This window comes from Triticum urartu, chromosome 3A (assembly GCF_056163025.1).
Source record: "Triticum urartu cultivar PI428250 chromosome 3A, HENAU_Tu73, whole genome shotgun sequence".
NCBI lineage: Eukaryota > Viridiplantae > Streptophyta > Magnoliopsida > Poales > Poaceae > Triticum > Triticum urartu.
In genome coordinates, this window is record NC_141875.1 from 662,969,961 (window position 1) to 662,992,355 (window position 22,395).

The window sequence follows — 22,395 nt, forward strand, 5'->3', positions numbered from 1 at the left end:
AGCAAGCAGGGTGTCTTGAAAAGAGCCGGCCGGTTGCAGACAACTAGACGGTACAAAGACACCGAGCATGCGGCCAGACGGACGGTGCTGAGTAGGTCCATACGACTACAGATCTGCTCCAAGAGAACATCGGGGAGGGAATTCCAATCGTGGCTCTGCGTGTCAGTTGGTTCTGCCATTGGGGTTTTCGGTGCCTATGAGCCAGCGGGGAAGTGGATTCGGGCGGGCGAGCGAAGAAGCTTCTCCTCGTGTGGCCGAGCAGTTAGCGGGGGGATATGGTACGCGCGAGCTACCAAGGAAGATGGCGCGGGCGGGTGAGCAGTGAGCGGGGGTAAATGGTGTGCGGCCGACGATGGGGAAGAGAGGAGGAAGAAGAAGAGAGGAGGAAGAAGAAGAGATGGCAGTACTGGGTAAGGCTGATTTAGTAACACCAACACGCTGGTTCAGCTTATTAATTACGTGTCCCATCTGCTGCAGCGTGTATTGTCACTTCATTGCGAAGACTAGTTGAATAGTTCTCTCTGACCGAGATGGGGAATAATGGATCGCGAGGACTTCCTTTCTACAGTATCCCTATGCCTCTATGCTCACTTCACTCATTTTGCTCCGTACCTAGTCACTTGTTGAAATATGTAGAAAGACAAATTTTGGGAATAGAGGGAGGCTTTTACTCCGTACTATTTGGGAACAGAGGGAGTATCACCATATGGAGGGAACAGAGGAAACTTGAAATATGAACATGTCAATGGGAGGGAGTAAGCCCCATGCATGCATGCATGCATGCAACATGCAACACTCACAAGTACACATGGACGCACGCAACACTCACGCACCCATGCGGCACACAGCACACGATGCAACACACACGCTCACGCTCAAGTGCTCAACCTACTCCCTACGTCCGTGAAAGACTGTACATTTAGAGATTTACACATTGACCAGGGCATAATTAACGCCCAAAAGTAGCAGACTTATGTGTGCATGCGACCATTGAGATAAGAAGATTAAATGAAAGCCGTTGCATGCTGTAATTAAGGATAGATATGTAGCCTATACCTACAGCACAAGTTGGTGCATTAGTCAATCAATATCGATTTAGATTAAAGGCTAAATGCATTGGAAGTGTAGATGTACATCATGTACTACACTCTTTGTTTTATAGCCGATGTACACTATTTGTTGGAAGACCGAGGGAGGACACGTGCATGCACTCACATACACAGCCAGGGCGGTTCACGCGCAAGGGTTGGACTCGTGTCGCGCCTGCGTAAAGTTTTATTTAACTGATTTCTTTGCTCTGCCAACTGACAGGTGGGACCCAGAAACCAGGTGACAATTTAATCAGTCAACAAAGTGCCACGTCGACTATGTGGACGGTCAGTAGGGTGCAATAAGGTGCTCTACGATGAGCTAGTGATCTATAATCGTCGCAAAACTATATATAATGACCGTAAAGAGCGTATTGTTACATACGTTGACCGCCAGTGTATTTTCTCGTTTCAAATTAAGCCATATTAATCGGCAAGGACATAGTATGGACTACTACTACTACTACTAGTACTGCTTTGATGTGTCCCGTCAACTCGCCGAATGAGGAGAAGCTTGCTTACTACGCCTCTCCCCCGCCCACGCGCGCGGTGGTTCGCAGGACGAGGAGAGGGTTTTGACTACAGCGCCTTCTCCCTCTCCCTCTCCCTCGCCCTCGCCCTCGCGGTGGACGTGCAGCAGTTCAATCGGTGTCAGATTGCCAGAAGCATATTGTACTGTAGTATCATCATTGTTGGACCTTCCGAAGAGGCGAAGAGCCAAGTGCAAGGTTCACAAGAGTACGCACTGTTGAACCTCCCGAAGAGGCAAAGAGCCAAGCGCAAGGTTTTATAGAAGTTGTCGTCCTAGTAGGAGTGTACTACAACTATAGCGAACGATGCTACTGTATGATGCCGCCACGTCACGTATATCCAAAACTGTGCCACCTTTTTTTTCTCAAAGAGCGTGTTGGAGCCCGTGCAAAAACCACACAAGTTGCATGTACACATAACACATTTACTAGTAATAAATTCTAAAGGACAAATGCCAGTATGCCACACAAGTTCATCTCCAATTCATGTGATTAATTTGTGCATGACTAGTCTACATATATTCACAGCGCTACCGTTCACAATTACCGTACTCCACTTACACGTTATAGATGGGCTACATGTACTCCTCCAGGTTCCAGTCCCAGGTGTTCTTCATGGATGACACGATCCATAGCGGTGGGCAACGGGATTCATTGTCACAGCTTTCTAGTCCGGTTCCACACGATGGAGACTCATCCAAGCTGAAGCCGCATAAATCAGGGATAGCGTGTCCCAGCATGTCGTTCATCCGGCGGTGCGCACTGAAGACACAACCATGCTTCATGAACGGCAGGCCTTCCATGTCGTGCACGAAAGGTGGCATCCGCTTCACAATGGGGTAGCTGTCCCCGATGAAAAGCGAGTACTCTCCAAGAGTGTTCCTCGGCACCCATGTAGCATCACGGGGGTCGAACTCGGCACCGTTCATCTGGTACACGCGACATCCCAGATCTGGACACATGGTGACGTACATAGTCAAGGTCCATGCATAATAATGTTGTGCTCAAATATGGCGGTCAGTAATACTGTGCAGCAAATAGTACTACTCCGGTATAGAGGAAGTAAAATAACCGGCTTATTATATATAGCCACTCTTGGCTACATGGATGAGATAGTAAGACATGGAAAAAAATGGTGGCAGCTAGTGGGTTCAAGTCTTCAAGGGACTAGCTAGCTATACGCGTCCTCCAAGGTAAAAAGTACTCCTACCAGTACTACAAAGTATACTACTAGTACAACAATGAAAGAGAAGGCGAGAGAGTTAAAAAATGGAATACCTGGGTAGATGGTGACGGTCCGATCATGGTAGATTGTGTGACCATGTTGCACATCAGTGGTACCATGGGTAACGACTGCTAAGATAGTTGATCCCAATATGCCAAAGTCAGCTACAAGGTTCCATGTTAGACCGAATCGCGGATGCAAATGCACATCCAGGATCGGCGATCTTATTTTGATCGGGGGATGACTGGTCCCTGCAAAATAATGGAGTACCGTTAAGGATGCAAATGATGGTTTGTGCATTCCGTTTGTAATCTCCCGTACCGTAGGATGGCAACTAGATGAAACAAGTCCCCTGGCTTGTCACCGCGAAGACGCGGCCTAGATGGCGCACGGTGTCTTCGAACGTGTAGGGGTACAAATCTGCCGCCGCCAACATGCGCCAGCCTCTGCCATTACTGCCTCTTGCATTGATGGAAATCCTTATGTCGAACACTGTGATGCGATAGTAATTGTCGTAGCCGCGTCGCTTTGTCGGCGGGTTCGCAATTGCTATCTTCTTCAATCTCATGTAGGCATCATCATACGTATTCAAGCCCAGCCAGTCCGGAAGGCCGACCCCAATGGTGGAGAAGGGGTCTACCAGAACGGCCGCACTGCTGTGGATGTTGTGCAAAATGATGGTGGTATCCGGCCGGAGGTATGCAAGCCAATCTTTGTTGGCACCGACCCGGACCTATATATAAGACGGTGGGCAGTGGAGAAATTACGGGATGGAAATGGAATAACTGAGTACTACATGATCAAAATCCATTACTGACCTGCTCATCGGACAAAATCCGACTACCTCTCAACGTCGGCAACTCTAGCGGAGTCAACGCGCAACCATGACCAGGGAGCGGTGGACTGTTCGAAGGATTGTCCCATAGAAGAACCTTCTCCTCGAGGACGCATGGAAGACCAACAAGCATGGCCTGTTTAAGTAGCATCTTGAAAAAGTTGGTGCAGGAAGCACCAAGTCTTGCGGCGGTGAGGACGTCGGAGCGACGTGTGATTTCTCCCACAGGATCGTCGTCCAAGGTCTCCCAGCCCCGATGAGGAGGAGAACCACCTGGCGAATCCATGAGAGCAGCGATGAACTGCCTTCTCTTCGGGTGGAGGGGAACTGGCGAGGAGGAGATAAGAGCGTAGTAACCGCAAGGCCTCGTCCCTTCCAACTGTAGATCGTTCCTCAGCGAAGGGGTGAGGCTATTATTTACTACTAGTACTCCCTCCGTCCAGGTGCATAGGGCACCTAAGAAATGGCACCGTGAACTAGGCATATGTTGATTGGACACTCATCATGTTTTTCTCTCCCTCTAGTTAATCCCGCATTAAGTGTAATGAAGGTAGGACTAACCATGCATAGGCTAATGGATTGTTTCACACAATTCTTGTAGCGACCAGACCTCAAACAGTCTGTTCTCTGTGCTCCGGTGTCATCCCTGGATCAGTAATGCTGACACCACACGGTACTCGGAGGATTTATAACAAAGTAGCAATCACACACTTATTACATCGAGTGTCTCAAAAGAGAACTTATTACAATAAGTATGGCTTAAGGCCATCTAATAACGATAACAGCGGAAGGCTTGGAAGATAAGTGAGTCCATCAACTCCAACGGAATCACTGAGTATTGAACCACGACCTAAAAACTCCTTAATCGTTGTCTGAAAAGTCTGCAACATTAATGTTGCAGCCCGAAACGGGTCAGCACATGGAATATGCTGGCAAGGTAACACATAGAGAGTAATGGAATGAAACAGCTATACTATATGCATATTTGGCTAGTGGAAAGCTCTATGGTTACAGTTTTGCGTAAAGCCAATTTTCCCCATTTCAAAGGAATAAAATTTAATTACTATCATGGTGGTTGTTAAACATTGAGAATGGTTGACAGCATTCTCAATCCCAATTAAGCATCATCATTAAACATAACCCAACAAAATTAATTTAGGGTAACATGTTGAGATTCACATGAAAATCCAAGTACTAGATACTCAAGATGTCCATAACCGGGGACACGGCTAACCATGATTAGTTTATTACACTCTGCAGAGGTTTGCACACTTTTCCCCACAAGACTCGATCGCCTCCGTTTGGTTTCTCGCACTACATGGTGTTTGAGAAGACGGATGACCGAGACATAGTCTTTCAGAAGCGCTAGCACCTTACGATCGAGTAAACCGTACCACCTACATCCCCTACATCTGCTAGTCTACCACTGTAAGAGTTTGCACAACTTACTCAACTATGCTAGAGCCCATAATAGCTTGTGGATGCACACGGAAGTTTCTAGCATGAATAGTCTCATGATCCCTTTGAGCCTGGGTGGCGGTCCAAAAGAAAAATAGGCAAGTCCTGGAATACCCAGGTGCCTCAATCCACCCAGATGTGTGTTTAAGTGGCCACCTTAGATAAACCATTAATTAACAAAACTCACATCTGTCATGGATATCACTCACCCAATCCACGTCTACTAGCATAGCATGGCATAATGGCAAACGTAGAAGTAACTCCCAAAGGTTTGAAAATAAACAGGTAATAGGTACTACCTCATCTACTTCCCATCCCACAATTTAATTAGATCCTAGTCATGCAATGCGTGAGGATTGATCTAATGCAATAAAACTGGGTAGTAGAAAATGTATGATCAAAGTGTTACTTGCCTTGCTGATGATCCGCGAAACCTAATGATTCGAAGTAACAGGCGGCGCACTCCGGGTATTCTATCGCAGACAAACAAACAAATATACAATAAGTACTCATCTAATGCACAGGTAAAACTCAAATAAGAGATCTAACCAGAAGGTTCAACTTAAGAACTCCGGTTGGCAAAAAGAATCAAATCGAACGAAGCAACGAAAATCAAACGACGAAATAAAACAACTTCGTTCTAGTAATTTGGATCTAGGGCAAATTTTACAGTAGCAAAATCTTGTTTAAGTTGGTTAAATGAAAAGAGGGTTTCGAGACGAAACTCTAGGCGCTTGAATCACTTGATTCCGATAAACGAGCGAAAAGTTAAACTAAAACGAAAATCGGATCAGGAATCGTGATCAGAAAAATCGCGGATTTAATCCGAGAAAAAGAAAAACGACGAACACCGATTTTTTTTTCGGCACGGAAAACAAGGCGCGACGAACCTCGGGCGGCGGGATCGTCGGCGGCGGCGGCGGCGGCGCCCGTGGATCGAGGCGGGGCTGATGGGCTGGGGCGGCTCGGGGCGACGCTATTTAAAGGCTGCCCCCGGGCGGTGTCCCGCTCGGGTACGGCCCGAAGTCGGTTCGTTTTTTTATTATTCCGCTCGGAAGGAAAATAAAAAGAAATACTAAACGGACTCCAAAAATTCCGAAATAAATTTTCATGGGCTTCTAAAATCAAGCCGCACAAGGTGAACATTTATTTGGGCCCTAAATGCTATTTTGAAAAACGCACATTTTTCCTAAATTCAAATAAAATACCGAAAAACTCCGAAATAAAATCTTATTTGATTTTTTATTAAATCCTCAATATTTCTTTATTTTGGGAAAGTCATTTTATTCCCTCTCTCATATTTTGTAATAGAAATAATTGATGATAAAATAAATAAAATCAAATGATCCTAATCTCAAAATTTGAGAGAACTCAAATATGAAAATAACGAAATCCCCAACTCTCTCCGTGGGTCATTGAGTTGTGTAGAATTTCTAGGATCAACCAAAATGCAAAATAAAATATTATATGCATGATGATCTAGTGTATAACATTCCAAATTGAAAATTTGGGATGTTACAATTCTTTAGGTCCAGCTTGCATGCATGCAAAGAAAAAGTAAATGGTAGAGGCGGCTGATTGGTTTGCATATGGAAGAGAGATAAATGTGAAGCTGAAAACGCTAAGTGCATTGGGGTAGGCATACGAGTCATTAGTGCTAACTAATGAAGGGTGACTAATATACTTGAAAATCCTAAATTCTCTTAGGTGCCTTATGCACCTGGACAGAGGGAGTACTAGCATTATGGAACGTTATGGGATTGCATTATACTGTAAATAATAGCACTAGTAAGAAATTTTTGACACTAGGTAGTAGTTTTTGGCGTGGATTAAGAAATTTTGGGTATGTTTTTGCCATTTTTTGTACACGCCAACTAGTGTCAAAAAACGTCTTACATTATGTGACGGAGGAGTACGTACTCGTACTATAGCAGTACTAGTACTACTTTTCTCAACTAGTAGTGCGATGTACTGTACTTCTAGTCTAGTCTAGTATAGTGCACCAGTTTTGAACTCTTGAATCTCAGGCCAAGGAGCTACAGTTGGAAGTGGAGGGTATTACTGTTCTCTAGAACCATCGCTGTACTATTAATGCAGGGGAAGTACACCTGCGTAGTGGCCTAGTGGGTACTCTCGGTGCTCTATTCAGCCGCTCCTCTCACATAGCTGGCCTACTCAGCCGCTCCTCTCACGCACACACTAGCAACCTATTTATCAGCGATGGTTACTGCGGGGGCAGACCATTTGAGTTATTTGATACAACGAGACTAGACTTTTCGCTTCCATTTGTGGAGGTGTAATGGATCTTGTGGAACTTTGTTAGTAGTTCCTTCTTTATGAATGAGATGAAGCAAAGCTTTTGCCTCCGTTTAAAAAACACGTCATGAGGAATTTCTTTTATAGTAGAGCCGATAATGGAGTGAAGTCCATGTGTGCAACGCCACAAGCTATAGAGTAGTAGTAGAGCACTTTACGTACAGAGCCATATTGCACAGTTCCCAATGCCCCGCCAGACTTTTCCGGCTCCTCGGACTTAATTAGGAGGCGCTAGTTTAAATATGCTACTAGCTAATGAGGAAGGTGCAAGCGAGGTGCGGCTAGGGCGAGCACGCGAGCCACGGGATGCTAGGAAGAAAAACCCGTTCACGTGGCTAGGCTGTCCAGTGCACCCAGATTGTGGGGCCGCACGTCCGTTTGACTTCAAAACTCAAACTATCCATGTAAAATATTGGCTCGCAGCGAAGTGTAGTAGTACTATTTTAAAAAAAAGACCGCCGTGCGTTCGGCCGGGATCGAACCCACAAAACGAGGTATACACTCCCGCGACCACTAGTAGTACTCGTTGGAGTACAATGCAACCTAGAATCGCCTTTTGTCGCTAGTAGTACGTACATTGTTCCTTACAAGAAACCCCTATCATCTGCTGCTGGCTATAAGCCAGTGCCATGTCATCTACAGCCCATCTTATAGCCAACATGTACGATAATAGATCAAAAGAGTGTACTACTTTTTTATTATATGGCCCACTTCTCATTCTCACAAAGTTCCTAGGAGCACGTGCTAGAGCTGGCTCTTCACGAAGAGCCCGCTTACCTTCTCTCTCCTCTTCTCTTTCCTCCAACTAAGCAGAAATATACTAGTTTATTTCTTATAGCCCGCTGACTCAGCTCTATTGTACTTGCTCTAATAATGCAAGAAACCACTAAAATGCCAAGAAACTACTACCACTTGCATACGTGGCAGACTTAAGATAAGACTACCTTATCAACCATTGTACATGCTCTTACCAACAAAAATCCTCGAGTGACCTCCTACCTCCGGCCCGTCCACCTAGTCATCCTCGGCCATGGGACGCAGCTACCACCGCCGGCAGAAGGCCAGGTCAAAACCACCGGCCGTGCGGAGCCCATGTTGCGGAAGCCCGGATGCCAGCTCCGTCCGGCGCTCGCGGCCACTAGGTAGCCAAGATAGCTTCGTCCAGCTGCTTGTCTATAAGGTTTGCTAGCTAGATTGGCACGGCAGCACGGCGGCTTGCTCGCGCGCGCCGCGCTAAGGCCAGCCATCTGGCTCGAGCGAAGGCCAACGCGGCGGCTTGCTCGCTCGTGAGTCACGCTCGGGCCAGCCTGCCAACCCGTGCGGAGGCCAGCGTGGCGTCCGGCCCGTCCGGTGGAGCAGCGGCCAACTCGTTCATCACCAGCGCCACCGACGAACACACATCAATACTGTTTGAAGTAATGTTCATGAAAAATAATGATTTAAGGGGGAATAACAGGATAGAAGGTCAGATGTGGGTCCCTCGTGTCAACGGTCAAACAAAATGTGTTGGTTTAAGCTGCCTCGTCAGCACGGACGTGTGGGCCAACCCTATCATAAATGGGTTTAAATGAACCTAATCGGTAGGAGTACTAGGTAGTTTTTGGCGTGGATTAGGAAATTTTGTGTATGTTTTTGCTATTTTTTGTACAATAGATTCTTCCTAGGGCTGGTTGAAAGTGGTAGTATTTTTGTTAAATACTCTACATATTGTAAGTAGGAGTGAAAGTTAAGCTTTGGAAGCCAATAAGCAAGGCTAGTTACATAGTGCATATGTGTACATGATTGAAAGTAAATATCAACCATGAGTGAATAATATCTTGATGAAAAACTCGAAACTATGGAATACTAGGAAAAAAATGCATGGTTGGAAATACTAGCAATGTTCATGTCCGTTGTAACGAATCATAATTAGAATAACTAGTCATCATCTCGTGCATATGCACGGGCTAGGGATTTTTACATAGTTTCAACATTATGGTGTTGTCCAAATATATAGTGCGGAAAGAAACATCTGAAATCAAAATATTACAAAAGGTGTCATATATTTCAATATTTTTCCCTCATCAGTATCACATGATTCTTTGTTTCAAATAGAAAAGACAGTGAAGTTTATATCAGCACCAAAGTTTTTTTTATCAAACTTGGAATACGAACAATAAATCTCAATAGATTTGAAATAGTGACCATTATCTGAATTTGAACCAAACCATTGATTAATACGCAGAGTTTTAATGCTCCATTGCCTATTTCTTTAGTTTTACATTCCAATTCGTAAATGAAGAATATATACCATCAGGCTAATATATATTTGCAAGGAAGGATCACTTTGTTAACAAAATAGGTATATACAATTATAATAATTCTCATATAAAGGCAAGAAATAGAATAAAGTGTACACCTACTCATTTTTTTTACTAAGTTGGCTTTCTTTTTTCTTCTCGGATGCATTTTGATTTGTAATCTATCAGGAAAAACACCAAAACAATTTAGTACAAAATTACTCACCAAAATAACAGTGTGAACTCATTTAATCATGTAGAAGCATCTAAACTCATGGTTAACATTGCACGTATATGCATGCAATAATGTTGATGGGGTTGATGTAGTGGACGATAGAGCCTTGCCGCTGGCATAGTGAAAGGAAAAATTCCATGACCAATTGATTCATACAGTCCTACAAATACTAACTTGGCCTGCTCAAAACAAAATGATTTCTTCTTTCAAACGCCGAGATTCTATCAATCAGTTTTATACATGTAACTAAAAAAATATTAGTAAAAAGGAGAACATCTTGCGAACTTTCTCAAGAACACATCCTTAAGACGGTGAGGTTAAGCTCATCTTGCTGCTGCTGCTTGGATGAACCATGCATGGAGGTGCTGCACGAACTTGAAGCTTTCAAGATTCAAAGGTTTGAGAGGAAGTGATCTAGGAGAAGCTGAATGGATCTTGTTTTTTTTGTGGGGAAAGAGAGAGGGTCATGGATTTTCTTCACATAATCCAGCGTCAATGGAGCTTAGAAGTTTAGGATGGCATGGATGATGCAAATATGCTGAGGAGGAGGAGGAGGAGGAAGAGGAGCGCTAGGGTTCTGTTGCTCGGTGGACGGGATTGACGGAGGAAGAAGTCTACAATGCAAGGAATTTTTTTACTTTATTTGCTAAAAGAGTTGCACGTGGAACAACAGCCGAGTGTTTTTTGGCTTAAAGAGATACATGTGGGATAACAGCCTAGGACTCTTAAAGTAGCTTATCCAACGGCTGTAGATAAGAAAATATAAATCAGAAACAAAAAATTATCATGAGATTGATACAACTGAAAGTTGAGGATCATTTGGTTTCAGATGCATCTAATAGCTGAAATTATGTGTGACATTAGAAGATAGTTGCAATAACAATCACACCCATATAAGCAAGTGGGCAGAATGATTTTCTAGTACTGGTCATTCTTGTGCAAATATATTAAAACCGATCAGTTCAAATGTAAAATACCTTATAGCAGTATGCAGCCAGTGGCAATACGGGATGAACATGCGAGAGGTAATGCTAGTCCACCACAAAAATACCATAAGATCAACCCATCTTTTAATATAAATGACAATCCATATTTTCATCAACCACTTAATAAAGTATTGGGAGTTCAAAAATTAAGCAAACCATGTAACTACGGAATTATTGGAGAATTAGTGTATATAAGTCCCAACTTCAGAGGTATCCTAAAGAATTTGTCAATTGAAAGATCTAGATTAACTTCCATTTTATTGACAGAGTAGTGTTACCTTATCCATGCAAAAAAGGGTACCCGCAAAAGAAGGGAGACGTTACCTACAACTTTGTGGTCCTAAATGTGAGTATGTAGAACTAATTTTTTTGCCAATCGAATAAGGTTGAACTTGTAACTTAGCATAAGTTTGTTAGTTATTGTGGAGTTCTGCTGTTGGCGTGCATGTCGCACACATAAGCCGGACAATATTTCCAGGTAGACACATTCTTTGAAATTGAAAGAAACAACAGAATCTGTGTGTTGAAAATACAACACAATAGATGTTTTCGTCGATATTTACTGGTATATATTCCTTTTTATTCTATTTTATGGAATAGCGAGAACTCCATAGATCCACAAATATTCTTTATTATTTAGCAGACCACATGTGAATAATCCTGCAAGAGGAAATTAGTAATTAAAAGGAAAGCAAATTAAACAACTTGATCCACACCACACCGTATCATCCTTGAGATTACAAATCTGAGTTAGATGCATCATATCAAATGCATTCATAATTTTATTGCGTCTACCGAGAAGCAGAAAATCAGAGTCGAACACAAACTAATTAAACTGGTAGCTGCATGTTGTATATTTGTTTCACGTAGCTACTAAATTAGTGTTTCTGGTTCCAGTACGTATACCTGCTGGGTAGGGCCATGTTGTAATTAGGTGTTCCCCTAAACGACATTGTCAAGCTTGTCTTGGAACTAAACCTCTCCCTCAGCGATCTCCCTGGCATCTTGATTCCCAATGATGACCATCTTCCTGCACACAGATATAATCCCTCATCATAGTGCACCTCTGCACATGGTCCCTGATCTATCTGTAGCAACCTGGTGCTCACGTTCCCTACTTCTTCACCATCTTGACAACCTCTCTCTCACCAGACTTCAGCAGGATGCATGCGGTACGCCCTGGTTCCACAACGGAAGGGCCGTTGGTACTCTCCCTCCAGCCTCTAGCGCAGCCCCATCTTCTCAGTCTCCATCATGTGAGCCTCATCAGCCTAGACCAATAGGAAATCACCCACGTAGAGAAGTCCCTCGTCCGGGTAGCCGGCGCCTGGGCATGTTCGCTGGAACAAAAAGGCAATCAGAGGTTGGGCATGGGGATTTTGGTTGTCGAGTCACCGAGGGAGTAGTTCGTGGAGATATCTTAGGGGTAAGTTATGGGATTGTATTTGTGAATAATTACGTGAGATTCCAACATCCCCACGTTTCGTGAGATACAATTTTCCACATTGATTTCTTTCCCTTTTTGTTAGCCTTTTTCATTTTTCTTTCTGGAGACAACAGATCAAAGTTTTTTTTGTATACAACTACCTTGAACGTGTCAGATGCCTTTTTTGGACGTACGGAACAATCTATGTTACGTAAGTTTTTCTTTTATCCTGGATGTAAGTTTTTCTTTTATAAAACACTTGTTGTGATTGACCCTTGCGGGAGTAATCCCATGTGTAAAAACTAATGATATCTCGAGAAATATGAGATAAGGTGAAGAGGAGTGGGGTGTGGTGGTGGTTGGACTGAGCGGAGGCATGAGGATTGACGACGCCGACAGCGGCCACCAGGCCAGTTTGTTCCAGAGGCTTCCTTTCTTAATTGCTCAACAATGAGGTTTGTTGGAGATAAGCATGAATGAGGGAAGGCCTTGTCTGCAAATATGGAGAGGGGTGCGGGTATCTTTTAGTTTAATTTCCATCCGTCATATATAGATCGGATGGTCTATATTGCAAGATGGCACACGTACCATCATCACCAACTCAGTTTTTTATAAGAGAAGAAATATAAGTATGGAGATACAAACGTATTATCGATACTTGCTTCCGCAAAATAGCATCTACATTCTATTCAATGCCTCGGCATGTGGGGCCTTAGCACAATGACTTCTCGACTGTGTAAAACAAAGATTTTCCCGTCGCCGACAAGGAGGGGGTGACGGCGGCGCACTTTTTGGCTTGCTCTAGTCCTAGTAGTCATACTAGGTGGTCTAAGCACGTGTAGATTTATTCTTTTTCACGTCTCGTGTTTGCCGTACTGCCACGACTGTTGATGAATAGACAGTAAGTTATTCACGGGGAAACCCTTGTTGAGCGTGTTTGCGAGAGAGAGAGAGAGAGTGCGTGTGTGATATGTTAGAGACTGAGGCAATGATAATAGATTCTTTGTGTCTATGTGTGTGGAGGATAGAGAGACATGTACATGGGGCTTTGTGTTGTGTAACATGGAGACACATATACATAATTAGAGAGTGAGTGTGTGAGATACACATGCGGACATGAGGGGAGATGAGGATCCAGATAAATGGGTGTTTGTGCGTGTCTGTGTGTGTTTGTGCACGCGTTTGTGTGTGAGAGGGAGAGAGTTTATGTGGAGTAGAGAGACCACTGATGATGTAAACCTAGTATAAGGGAAGGGGAATGGTGTGACATGTGTAGTAGTGAGATAGCACGGGTGCGGGCGGGGGGAGCAGACTATTTGGAAGAGACATCGAGTGTGTGTGTGGGAGAGGGGTGTGAGAGTGAGAGAAAGAGAGAGCTAGCGACGGAGAGAGAGAGAGAGGAAGAGAGGGGGCGAGAGGGGTCGTTTGTGTCCATAAATGGCGTATAGATAGGGAGACAATGTTGATGTTGTCCGAAATTGGCTTATGAACGGAGACGCAAGGGAAGCGAGTCATCGTGTGTGTGATAGGGACTTCATGAGAGATATAGAATAGATGGTGTAGAGAACAATGTGCGAAATCAAGAACGATTATACATTAGGGAGCTACGCAAAGAGTCACGACATATATGTATACAGGGAAGGTGGTGGGGCGGGTCCGCATGTGGGAGAGATAGAAAGAGGAGAGTGGTGCACAAGGAGACAAAGTGTGCTTGTTTGCAGTGGGGGTGGTGTGTGAGGTGAGTGTGCGAGAACCACATAACTAGGGAGATAGACGTTTGGGGGCGACGTTTTGTGTGTATGGGAAATATACACTCTACATAGTGCGTGTGCTTGGGTAAGAGATATAGCGGGAGACCTAGAGAGTGAGGGAAGAGATGTGTGCATGCCCGAGAGACAAAGTGATAGAGACCTATGTTGGGGTCCGGACTTTACAAGAGAGAGGGGTGTTAATGTGCTCGTGTGTTGGTGTTTGAGGGAGAGAACGACTTCTCTCTATGTGTGTGTGTGTGTGGTGGTGGTGGGGGGGGGGAGCTTGACTTCAGATAAAGAGTGAGGTGTCTATATTTGAGGGACTTTAGCATAATTGAGATATTGTGTACTCATGGTCGATCAATTTGTTTCACAGTTTGTACTATGAGATAACGATACTTTTGAACATGCGTGATACACCTTGATGTACCAGAATTACAAACCTAATATTGGAATTTTGGAATTCGACTCCATCATTAGCTTTTGTAATTCATTTAAACGAAGGTACATTTTTTAAGCCGAGATTTCGTGATTTCAAATTCATATATCAAACCTAGAGATATACACATACGGGCATGTTCAAACTTTATAATCATCCACTTTATTCATACACATACACATTTTTGCTTTTGTCATCATATTTAGGATAAACACATTTGGAATTTCATTTGAATTGGACCATATGATGGTATTTGCTTATAGTAGCTCAATGATCCATATTTGAATTGAATGAACAATCTAAGTTTCGAGTTGGAGACATTGATTTTCAAAACTTGCACATTTTTTTGCGTGCAAAACAAACAAATTGTCGGCCATGATATCATAGTCGGCCGTACGAGAGCAGAATACTTATAATTTTAGGCGCCAAAAGCTTTCAAACTTCCCGCTCACATCGAAATATCACGCGCTCGAAAGTTTAGCCCTACAATATTCCTGTTTTACCCTTGCCACCTAAACGGAAAAGGTCTGCTTTGGTAACTCCATTGTTTTCCCCTCTTTGCCCCCAACATTCTTCCCCAGAGCCCCTCCCCTTACCCTCCCCGACCCCCAAACAACGGCAAGCCGCCGAATCTAGTCCTCCACCGCAGCGATGGACCTCACACCCCGCCGGATCTACCTTCCGCACCTTGGAACCCCCAACTGCCAACTCACCACTTCACCGGAGCCGCTTCAGCGAATGGCTTGTCCACCGCTCCAGATCTCCTTGACCGCCATCATGGTCCACCACACCGGATCTTTTTAACCGGCGCCCTCGTCCACCACAGCGTAGGCCCTTCACTGACTCCCTCGTCCACCCCTTCGATGGCCCTTCATACAAGCCCTTGTCTGCCGCAACAGATCCACCTCACCGAAAGCACTATACAACGCGCCCGCCGAAGCCTTCGTCCACTGCACCGGACCCGCTCCACGGACGCCATATTCAACTCCACCGGCCCTGCTTTACCGATGCCGTAGCCTCATTAGGTTATTTTGATTTGTACTCCTTCGGTTTTTCTCTTTATCGTGCAACTGTTCACTTACCACAGATGAGCTTTCTGGTATGTCGACAGGCGCCACAACCGTAGTACCAGAGCCGCTTCAGCGACGGCGACAGCCGGCCCAAACTCAACCGCAACACGAGCACCATCGACGATCCTTAGCTATCAAGTATGACAACGATACCCATACGCCGCCGGGAATCAGGTACTATTATCCAACGGTCGGCGCCTACGTTCACTTTCCTAGCATAAGCACCGCACCTTTGAATTTCTTCAGGGCATCATTCAGTTTTTCATGAGACGCGTTATTCTGCTTGCACCTATAGGGCCATACTTCTGGCAGTGAACGTGTTACATGTGCTAAATTACATACCAGTGCACATATAGTTAATATGCTTTAGTTTTGTTCTGATGCCACCTGTTGGTTCCATCAGTCTGCTTAATGTTCTCTATGCTTACTTACACATCAACAAACTAGCATGTGGTTCCACTACTTTTTGTTCGTTTTACCCTACATTTTCTGATGCTAGCTATTACATCACTGCTCCGAGCCTCTGTTCATTACTTGTTTGTGTGTTCTTGATCTTCCCAAGTTGCATGACTAATTTGATGCTTCTATTAATTATGGAGCTGCCAACCTCATCAAGCAAAATATTTGTTCTTTTGGGGCTGGCACCTCAAACAAGCATAAAAATAGAGGGAAGCAGATATATTGTCGTGTATGCACACATCCTTCTTTCATTAGTTTAGATGAACCATTGATGATCAATTCGGACCAGTGCATGCGATTAAAATTAATTTTACCTAAATAGATGGTGTAGAATAAACTACAACAACTAGATTTGCAACCACGGGATGCTGACGATATCTTCAAATAACATTGCAACAGCAGCTAGGCTTCACATCAACATATGGTAAGCCAGTGTGTTTTAGTACTTGTGAAATGTAATGCGAGTGGGCTGCTTTCTTGGCTTGTGCCCTCAACGTGTAATCCTACCGAATTACAAATAGTTCAGTTGTCTGCTTTGCTGTATTGCTTGATTCGAATGCTTATTTGTTGTTATGCTATACCTGAGTTGGCCAATATGTCAGCAGTGCCTGCTGTACTATCGTAAAGAAATGCGTGCCTATTTCATTTGAGTCCTTAACTTTTCCTCTCAGCTTCATCACAAGACTGTCTTCGTAGTTTATATGAGGCCACACTGTTAAGTGCTTTCTCAGATTATTTCAACTGCTTAGATGCCTTGGCAACTTAAATATAGCGGCTGTACACTCCCTTTCAACTAGGGATGTCAACTGGGTCCTGTTTAATCCCGATTAAAGTCCACTAGTGGTATGATAGTTCAAAAGAGTTTTTGTTTTTTGAGGAAAATGAACTAGGGAGGTAGCAAAAACTAACTAGATCGGACTGGCGGATGTCGTTTATTTGCCACTTACATCCCTAGTTTCATCTTACCATTTTAATTTCTTTTTGGCTGATGCTACTTCGAACCATTTAAATATAGTTTGCCATGCTCGGCAATAATTTGTCCATCGTTTACCATGTAAGCTTACTGCATGGATCATACGATAACTATCTCTTACTGATGTCCAGCGGAAACCTTTCAGGATGCCGTTCACACTAGGACACAATGTACAACCCCAGAATCTATTTGTGGAAGCTGTGCGCCATCCATGTTACCAGATGGTAGCAGTTCAGAGGCAACACCGCCAGAGAGCAGTCTGAGCACAAATATTATAGTGCTTGATGCTCTACTAGAGGAAGAAAGAGATGGTGTGGCTGCCATGAATGAGGTAATCTTTATCTTGAGGCTGGAAATTACGGAATTAGTGACACACATTATGCAAGCAACCCAAGAATTGGAGGAAGTAAGAATGTTGCATTTGAAGACGGAGGAGGTCCTGCTGTTTCTGCTATCTGAAGCCCAAGGTAATCCCGGTTCTTCTTTAGATACCAGTTGAAATTGTCATTAGATTATTGTACTTGCATGTTGTGTCATGTCTCTGAATGGATTATGTTGCAAGACCCCCTATGTTGTCCATGTGTTGTAATGATCCGAATTTTTGAGGCGAGGTAATCCTCAGTACTTGTATGATTGACATAAGGTGAACTGTTTTTCGTGTGAGCATATTGTATTGGATGAAATAACTGTTTGACTCAGAGTGTATCCAACCTACTGAATTTGAAGATCACGTCATTTCTAAATCATAATCATATATAAAGGTGGAATAAATCTTTGTTGTGGTTTTGAAGAAATAAATAACAAAATGTATAATTATCTGTGGATATTCGTAATCGAATACAAATTGTATTTGAATTTAGTTTGCCAGGTCCCAGGGCAAACATGAATGCTAATTCTCCCAAGTTTTGAATGAAGCGGCTAAACACCCACTATAATTTGGGCTGCCCGAAGCAAGTGTTTGCGAGATGGAAATTACTGTCTACCCCTGACACTTGACATCATTATCGACCGGATTTACACTGCTGTCGATAGGGGTAGACTAGTAACTTCAATCAGACGTGACACGATGGCCTCTGAGCCCATTCAGACACGGTGGGCGCCAAACGTGGGCGGCAAAACACATTTGATTCAAGCTCGTCTGAAAGACATGTGTCTCTTCCTCCATTTCCCCATTCATACACGGTGGGCGGCAAAACAAACTCTCCTCATCCAAATTCGATGTAGGCTAATATTTTAAATAGGGGCAGATGTGTAACTTCCATCAGACGTGACACAACCGCCCTACCTGTCAGCCCCGTTCATACACCGTGGGCGCCAACCGTGGGCGGCAAAACACCCTCTCCTCGCCCGAAATAGTTACCGGCAAATATTTGGGAGATGCGAGATTACCGTCCTATCCCCAACCGACGCGATGTCCGAAATTTTAAACGGGGGATAAGTTCGTAACTTTCCCCCATTTCAGAGAAGCGTGTCCCAAAGTTTGAGATCCCCTCCCCTCCATTTCTCCATTCATACACCGCCGGCGGCACGACAACCGCCGCACTGCGGCCAGCCTCCTCCGTCCGCCACCCCATCCTCCACTTTGCTGGAGCCGCTACCCCTACCCCGTCATCCACTGCAAGAGATGGACGTCTCTCATCCACGGTGCTGGAGCAGGATCCTTTCATCGCCTCCTCTCGCTTCATCGGCACCATTGTCCACCTTGCCGTTGCCGCTCCTACGACCGCCTCGTCCACGACAACAGGATATATCCCCCGACTCGGCCGTCTGCCGTCTAAAGTCTTCTTCCCCGCCCCCGACAGCCATTGCACCCGCAGCACCCTCAACGTATCAGCATAGGCCTACACGGCGTCGCAAGAGAGGTGGTACTCTTCCATATGTGCTTAAGTTATTGATCTCACCCGGAAAATAGATCGTAATTTGTTTACTGTACTTTTCTTGTCCGTACCAAATCGTAGTGGCTAGTTGAAAGCAAACATTGGTTGCGAAGTAGCTTTGTCCGGTTTGCACCTTCAAATCCGCCATGGCACGGGCACTATACTCGTAAAGCTTATGGTTTCCCCCCTTTATATTGACTACCATCATCGTAGGTGCTTCGTGTCGTGCTAGCACTGCTCCTCAAGACCTCAACCCAAAGCTTACGTGTTGAAATACGAATCTGATATGATGCTCATATCACTAAAACAGAGAACGTTTAATTGGTCACCTAATGTTCCTATATTCGTTTCGAAAAGCATGTGCGCCACCCACTGGTCCAGCTAGTTCCACTTTCCTGAATTTTCTCTTGATGCTTAGGGTTTTCCCCTTTTATCTACTCTACTATGATCTGCGTAGGTGCTTTCTGTCGTACTAGCATTACTCCACCCTTCAAGCTAAACAACACAACACTCAGAATTCGAAAGCTTAGTTGTTCAAATATGATTGTGATATGATACTGATATTAGTTAACCGACACATTTAATTGGTTAGCTAAAGGTCCCACTTGAGTTTCCAAATGCATGTCGCGACATATAGAGAGACAACATAATTGCATTTCTTTGTCACTTGTTGACTGTACTTTCTTGTCCATACCAAATCTTAGTTGTTATTTCAAAGAAAACATCGGTTGTTAACTACCCTTTGCGCGGTTTGCAGCTTCAGATCTGCCATCCCACTGCCATGGTCAATACTGTACTCATCATGCTTATGTTTTCCCCATTTTATGATGACCACAATCAGCCTACGTGGTTCGTGTCGTAATAGCACTGCTCCACCCATCGAGCTAAACAAGCTTAGTTGTACAAATTCATATCTGATATTATTGCTGATATTAGTAAAACTGAGAGATGTTTAATTGGTTAGCTAAATGTTCCTACGTTAGTTTCGAAATGCATGTGAGCCACATATGGAGAGACCGGAAAGAATAGTATTTCTCTGTGCGCTCTGGTTCATCATGGGTGGCCAACCGACATTGTATTGAAATACTTGTAATATCTTCAATCTGCTTGCTCTTCTGCTCTTCTTTAAGATGATACTCTTCTCTTGCGGTCGACTGGCCAGGTCGAGTTGTTCTCCCTTAGTATATTTTGAATCTGTCAGGTTAGGTCGACTTGTTCTTCTTTACTATATGTTGAAGCTATCATCTGCGAAGTGTCATCACTTCTGGAGCCCTCATATTTTGAGTAGTAGGCCACATTATATTAATGCACACAACAAATTACAGAGTAGGCCACATCATGTTTTGTTGAAGTTATCGACAACTGGCAGAAGCCTTATGGTTGTCTCTTTATTGCATAAGATGCAAGCGCCAAATAATTGCTTTATTTTATCGCTATGCGATAGCAATAGTTGCAAAAGCAATAGCTGGTGAGACGACCATGTGACGACACGTTGATAAAAAATCAATATGATGGAGATCATGGTGTCATGCCGGTAATAATGGAGATCATGACAGTACTTTGGAGATGGAGATCAAAGGTGCAAGATGACCATGGCCATATCATGCCACATATTTTTTGATTGCATGCGATGTTTATCCTCTGTGCATCTTATTTTTCTTAGTTCAGAGGTAGCATTATAAGATGATCTCTCACTACATTTCAAGGTACAAGTGTTCTCCCTGAGTATGCACCGTTCTTATACAACGGGTGCAAGCCAGTTTTGCACACGCAGAATACTCAGGTTAAACTTGAAGAGCCTAGCATATACAGATAAGGCTTCGGAACACTGAGACCGAAAGGTCGAGCGTGAATCATATAGTAGATATGATCAACATAGTGATGTTCACCATTGAAAACTACTCCATTTCATGTGATGATCGGTTATGGTTTAGTTGATTTGGATCACGTGATCACTTAGATGATTAGAGGGATATCTATCTAAGTGGGAGTTCTTAAGTAATATGATTAATTGAACTTTAATTTATCATAAACTTATTACCTGAAAGTATTTGCATATCTATGTTGTAGATCAATTGCTCACGTATAGCTTCCCCGTTTTGTTTTGATATGTTCCTAGAGAAAAACTAAGTTGAAAGATGATAGTAGCAATGATGCGGACTAGGTCCGTGATCTGAGGATTATCCTCATTGCTGCACAGAAGAATTATGTCCTTGATGCACCGCTAGGTGACAGGCCTATTGCAGAGTAGACAAAGACGTTATGAACGTTTGGCAAAGCTCAGTATGATGACTACGTGATAGTTTAGTGCACCATGCTTTACGGCTTAGAACCGGGACTTCAAAAATGTTTTGAAATGTCACGGAACATATAATATGTTCTAAGAGTTGAAATTGGTATTTCATACTCATGCCCGTGTCGAGAGGTAGGAGACCTCTAACAGTACTTTGCCTACAAAGATGGAGGAGAATAGCTCAACCAGTGAGCACGTGCTCAGATTGTCTGGGTACTGCAATTGCTTAAATCAAGTGGGAGTTAATCTTCCAGATAAGATAGCAATTGACAAAGTTCTCTAGTTACTATCACCAAGTTACTAGAACTTTGTGATGAATTATAATATGCAAGGGATAACGGAAACGATTCCCAAGCTCTTCGTGATGCTGAAATCGACGAAGGTAGAAATCAAGAAAAGCATCAACTGTTGATGGTTGACAAGATCACTAGTTCCAAGAAAAGGCAAGGGAAAGAAGGGGAACTTCAAGAAGAACAACAAGCAAGTTGCTGCTCAAGTGAAGAAGCCCAAGTCTAGACCTAAACCTGAGACTAAGTGCTTCTACTGCAAAGGGACTGGTCACTGGAAGCAGAACTGCCCCAAGTATTTGGCGGATAAGAAGGATGGCAATGTTAACAAAGGTATATTAGATATACATGTTATTAATGTGTACTTTACTACTGTTTATAGCAACCCCTCAGTATTTGATACTAGTTCAGTTGTTGAGATTAGTAACTCGAAACGGGAGTTGCACAATGAACAAAGACTAGTTAAGGGTGAAGTGACGATGTGTGTTGGAAGTGGTTCCAAGATTTATATGATCATCATTGCACACTCCCTATACTTTCGGGATTAGTGTTGAACCTAAATAAATGTTATTTGGTGTTTGTGTTAAGCATGAATATGATTTGATCATGTTTATTGCAATACATTTACTCATTTAAAGTCAGAGAATAATTTTTGTTCTGTTTACATGAATAAAACCTTCAATGGTCATACACCCAAGGTGAATGGTTTATTGAATCTCGATCATAGTGATACACATATTCATAATATTGAAGCCAAAATATGCAAAGTTAATAATGATAGTGCAACTTATTTATGGCACTACCGTTTAGGTCATATTGGTGTAAAGCGCATGAAGAAAATCCATGCTGATGGGATTTTGGAATCACT